This window comes from Dipodomys merriami, unplaced genomic scaffold (assembly GCF_024711535.1).
Source record: "Dipodomys merriami isolate MVZ:Mamm:240054 unplaced genomic scaffold, mDipMer1.0.p SCAF_3, whole genome shotgun sequence".
NCBI classification, from domain to species: domain Eukaryota; kingdom Metazoa; phylum Chordata; class Mammalia; order Rodentia; family Heteromyidae; genus Dipodomys; species Dipodomys merriami.
In genome coordinates this window covers 63,416,818-63,422,686 of record NW_027204492.1, presented here as the reverse complement: position 1 = coordinate 63,422,686, position 5,869 = coordinate 63,416,818, and the positions used below count along the sequence as shown (strand labels likewise).

General features: G+C 42.9%; 1 pseudogene; it reads right to left on the bottom strand.

The window, feature by feature from the left end:
* Positions 1-2,297: 2,297 nt before the first annotated feature.
* On the bottom strand, positions 2,298-3,717 carry LOC138839499 (sodium/potassium-transporting ATPase subunit beta-3 pseudogene; annotated as a pseudogene).
* Positions 3,718-5,869: the final 2,152 nt, after the last annotated feature.

The following is a 5,869-nucleotide window of genomic DNA, read 5'->3' as shown; positions in this document are numbered from 1 at the left end:
CCTATGTGCCTAGAAAGCATCAAGAGAGAAAATCTTTGCCATCATTATGGCCCATCTGACTGCCTCTGGTCATCTCCCTGGGATTACCTCCCTAGGCTCACAAGGTAAGGGGCTGGCAAAGATGTATTAGTAAAGTAGAGTGAAACAAGAGAAATAAAAGGGGACAGGCTAAAATACCTTCTAACATCAAAGTATAAGAGCTAGGGGCTCAAGTGGGTGGTCCTCATTCCAGGAGTGTTTATACCTTCTAACCTGAGGGTTTCACTTTGAACTTTCCTAGATAAATGGTCATGGGACAACTCTCAATCATTCTACTACATTTCTATTTTGATAGTATCATCCAAAGCTGGAGTCAGTGAGTCTAGATTAGCTTTACAATAAGAATCTTGGGACCTGAGTTTCTCCTTCTTGTGACTTTGAGCAGTCCCGTCTAGTGAAAGGATTACTGAATTACTCCTCTAAGCTCCTTTAAAAGGATACCTTGGCTACTTGTAATTTGATAAAAGGATTAACTTAACTTTTCCCTGCTGAAAGAGTATTTAGGCAGTCAATATTTTAATCTGTTAGGTGTGACTGCTCTTTAGAATTTAGATGGTAGTCTGAGTGCCAGTGGTTTACACTATAATCCTAGCTACTTGGGAGACTGAGAAAGGGAGGATGGTGGTTCGAGGCCAGCTTAGGCAGAAAAGTTCATTCTAGTCCATCTTCAAAATAGCCAGCAAAAAGCAGTGCTGAAGGTACTACTCAGTGGTAGCAAACAACATGAGTCCCTGAGTTCAAACCCTAGTGCTGCCAAAGTAGTAAGATATTTTACATATTATAACAATTTTCCAAGGCTGGGAAGGTGGCTCAGTGGCAGAGTGCTTGCCTCGCATGCATGAGACCCTGGGTTCAATTCCTCAGCACCACATAAGCAGAAAAAGCTGGAAGTGGCACTGTGGCTTAAGTGGTAGAGCACTAGCCTTGAGCTGAAGAACTGAGGGACAGCACTCAGACCCAGAGTTCAGGCCCCACAACCAACAAAAAAACAAACAAATTTTCCATATAATTTAATTTCGTAAAATGTTAGGTGTATTATATGTGTGGGTAATCAGGCACCAGTGACTCATGCCTGTAGTCCTAGCTACTCAGGAGGCTGAGATCTGAGGATTGTAGCTTGAAGCCAGCCTTGGCAGAAAAGTCCCAGTGGGACTTTTATCTCCAATTAACCATCAAAAGCCAGAATTGGAGCTGTTGCTCAAAGTGGCAGAGTGGCAAAAGAGCACAGGGACAGGGTCTAGGCCCTGAATCCAAGTCCTATGATTGACAAAAAACAAACAAACAAACAAAAAAGTGTGGGTAGGAACAGGAGAGAGAAACTGGGAAAGAATGAGGGAAGGAGTTTTTGTCCAAAAAGAAGTGTACTCATTACCTGACATTTGTAACTGTAACCCCTTTGTATATCACCTTTTAATCACATTTTTTAAAGAAAAAAAAAAGGTTAGGTGTATTAATCCTAGCTAACCTAAAAATAGTTTCTCTGGATGTTGGTGGCTCACACCTGTAATCCTAAAGGCTGAGATCTGAGGATCATGGTTTGAAACCAACCAAGGCAAGAAAGTCAGAGACTCTTATCTCCAATTAACTACCAAAAGCCAAAAGTGGAGGTGTGGCTCTGGTGGTAGAGCTGCAGCCTTGAGCAAAAAAGCCAATTACCTGCAATTCAGCACCTAAGAAAATTCTGTTTCATCTACAGTCTAAAAAAATGCTTTAATCTGTGAGATTCAATCCCAGCGGTAAAAAATAGTTCCCTTTAGTATTTTTACATGTTTTATAACAAAAACTTAGGAGTGTGTGTGTGTGTGTGTGTGTGTGTGTGTGTGTGTGTGTGTGTGTGTGTGTGTGTGTCCATGTCCTGGACTGGGGCTTGAAATCAGGGCCTGTGTGTTGTCCTGGAGCTTTTATAGGTCTGAGAACAGGATTTGAACTCAGTACATGATACCTTCACTCATTGGCTAGTGCTCTACCAATTGAGCCATACCTCCCACCCCATTTCTAAGGTTTTTGCTCAAAACTAGTGCTCTGTTACTTGAGCCACAACTCCACTTCTGGCTTTTTGGTGGTTAATTGGAGATCAGAGTCTCACACACTTTCCTGCCCAGGCTGGCTTTAAACCTCAATTCTCAGATCTCAGCCTCCTGATTAGTTAGAATTATAGACAGGAGCCATCAGTCCCTTAGCGTAAATGTTGGATTCTTAATTCCAAAGTTCCAGGCTCATTGAGCATTTGCTAAATGACTACACACACAAAAGCAAGGTTGCACTTTCAGATGATATTTATTTTCTTTTACTTCTCTTTATATACAGAACTTCTCCACAGACATTTCTTGGCAAACCTAAAGCCACTTGATTTTGGCAAAGTACCATTTTATCCCTAACACGTTATTAGCATCAAAATCTAACAGTTAACCAGCGTTAAATTTACACAGCACAGCACAGCAAGCTTTACACACTTGGCAATGAAACCATAATACAAAGAGGGGGAGAGGCGAGACTCCCACTCCATCACTCAAAATCCGGTGATTACACTGGTTCACTGAGATCAGGGGACAAGGAGTGCTAGAGCTAAAAGTACACTATATAACCTCAGGGTCCTGTGCCACATCACCTTTCCTCACCCACTCTCACAATTCTACAGTATCAGATCCAGCTGATACAAATTGAACGCTCTCTGATAACGCCACATTTGCTCTGTGGAGAAGACAATTCTACTTAAAACTATTCATTTAGTATGACTTTGAATGCAATTTGTCCCAAAAACTTGTCACGATTATCATGGTTTTTCAGGTTAGGTGATCCTTCAATTTTGCACTCGATGATGACTTCTTTTTCAATCCCGTTGGACCCAAAAATGACCTGGACAGCAACTAAGGGCTGTAGATAACCCCGGTGCAGTTTCTTTCCATAATATGGAAAATACTTCAAGTCTATAATCCCGTCCTTGGGGTACGTTGATAAGGTGGCAATGTTTTCATCCTTGGAAACACATCTTATCTTTGGTTGTCCTTGAGGCTTTAATCCGATGATTCTGTTCATTTTCACCAGGATGCATGGTTTTCCTTGGGAATAGCCAAACTCAGGATCACTCAGACCACTGCATGCTTCAAGTAACAAAACAGGAAACCGACATGCGTCATAAACTGGACCCTTCTGTTCAAAAAGTGCTCCGTCTGGACACGCTGTGAGATTCTGCTGTTCTTCTAGAGAATAAGCCTTCAGAAACCTTCTCAGGTCGTTCACGTATCCTTCATAAGAACGTGGGTCAGACACACTCAATGTATAGTCCAATGCGATTGCTGGTTTTGGAAAAACCATAAGTCCCGGACTAACAATCTGGTCACGGTACTTTGGCATATCATCATTCAGCGTCTGCAGCATAACCCACATGGAAAGCGTGAAGAGGGCTGTCAAGAACCCATAAAAAATCAGGTAGAAAAGCAAGAGCAAACCCCAGTTTTGGGCAGTGCGCCCCAGGAACTCCCTGGTGGTGGAGTTGTAGACGGTAAACTTCCTCTGGGTGCGCCGCTGGCTGGAATGCTCATTGTTCCTCATGGTAGATGTGCGGATGGCGCGGTTGGCAAGCAGAGCAGCAGCAGCCCCGGAGTCTCTGCTCAGCTGCAGCAGGTGGCTTAGGCAGAGAAAGACTCCTCTCAAAGCTGAAGAGCCAACTGCCGCGGTACGGAGAGCACCGCTGCTGCTTGAACGTAGGGAGCCTGAAGTCCCCGCCTTCCCAAAAAAGCCAATCCCTAAGCTGCTACTCCGCCTCTTCTCTTTCTCCTTTTTTCCCCCTTTGATTCACTTATCTAGAGAGATACTTAGTTAATTTTTTTCTTGTTTTCTTCAAATAGTTAAACAAAAGGGGTTCAGTTTAACATGTCCAGTTACTGTGTACAATGTATCTTGATGAGAGTCACTCCTTCCCTTATCCTCTCCCTTAGCCTTTGTCTATCCCATTCCCACCCAGAGATTCATCTAACTTTTCATGTTTTGAAAGAATCAGCTTCGAGTTGTGTTGATATTCTGTTAAATTAAAAAAAAAAACTATTTCATTGATTTCTGAAAATTGTATAGTATACGCGTGCTTATGGCTACATGGATCCAATTGGCTCTCCTTTTTTTGTGCCTCTCCTGGGAATTGAACTCAGAGCCTAGGAGATGTCCCTGAGCATTTTTGCTCAAGACAAGAGCTCTACCACTTGAACTACAAGCTCCACTTCTCACTTTTTAGTGGCTAATTGGAGATAAGGGTCTCAGGGACTTTCCTACCTAAACAGGCTTGAACCCCTATCCTCAGATCTCAGCCTCCTCAATTAGAATTACAAGTGAGAGCCACTGATGCCCAACTAATTTGCTCTTTAAAAAAAACTTTTCTAAAATAAAAGCTTAAACAATTAATTTAAATTTCTCTTGTTTTAAAATATTCATGCCAACTTTACCTTATATATGGTGTATTCCCATGTATATCTTCGGGAAGGTGGGAAAAGAGCACAGAACTTGAGGGGGAAAATGGTGAAAAAGTGCAGTAGTGGAGCTCACTGAAGCCTATACAACTCATGGATGGAGAAGCAGGGGAGGGACTGGCAGAGAATGAGGGAACAGAAGACACTGTATGAAAGGAAATGTACGCATTACCTGACTCATGTACTTGTAACCTCTCTGTATATCACCTGTATAATAATAATAAATTAATTAAAATAAAAAATATTCATGCAACACTACAAATTCCCATATAAGCCAAGCTTTTAATACATCCAACTAATTTTGATAAATTTATTTTCATTTTCATTTATAGAAAGATACTTTAAACATTCTTGCCAGGCACTGGTGGCTCACACCTATGGTTCAAAGCCAGCCTGAACAAGGAAGTCTGTGAGACTATCTCTGATAAACTACTCCGAAAAACCTAGAAGTGGCACTGTGGCTCAAGTGGTAGAGTGCTAGCCTTGAGCAGAGAGGCTCAGGGACAGAGCCCAGGCCCTGAGTTCAAGTCCCAGGACCTGAAGGGAAAAAAAACATTCTCTTGAAATTTCTTTTGTTGTTTGTTTTGTTTTTGTGCCAGCACTGTGGCTTGAACTCTGGTCCTCAGGATCTTTGTTGTTGTTGTTGTTGTTGTTGTTTTTGGGGGGGGGTCTGGTCATGGGGCCTGAGCTCTGGGCCTGTCCAGAGCTGTCCCTTAGCTCTTCAGCTCAGGGCTAGCGCTCTACCACTTGAGCCACAGCGCCACTTCCGACTTTTTTCTTTTTGCTTATGTGGTGCTGAGGAATCGAACCCAGGGCCTCATGCATGCAAGGCAAGCGCTCTACCACTGAGCCACCTTCCCAGCCACTGGGCCTCAGGATCTTGCTTAGCTTTTTGGGTTGGATACTGAAACTATAACATTTGAGCCACAGCTTCAATTCTGACTTTATGCTGGTTAATTGGAGATAAGGGTGTGATATACTTTTTTGCCTAGGCTGAACAAGAAAGTTTTGGAGTCCAGCCTGAACAAGAAAGTCTTTGAGACTCTTATCTCCAGTTTAGCATCAAAGAAGCTGGAGGTAGAGCTGTGGCTCAAGTGGTAGAGCACTAGACTTAAGAGAAAGAAAAAAGCTAATAACTCAAAGACCATGGCCAGGCCCTGAGTTCAAGCCTGAGGACCAGCGTGCGCGTGAGCACACACACACACATACACACATGTGCACACACACACACATGCACACACACAAGTGCACACACACACACAATAGGCCTTGAGAGATGTTACAATTAGGTTTGGGAGAGGGGCAGAAGTTTTTTCTATGTATTTTTTTTTTTTTTTTGCCGGTTGTGGGGCCTGAACTCTGGGCCTGGG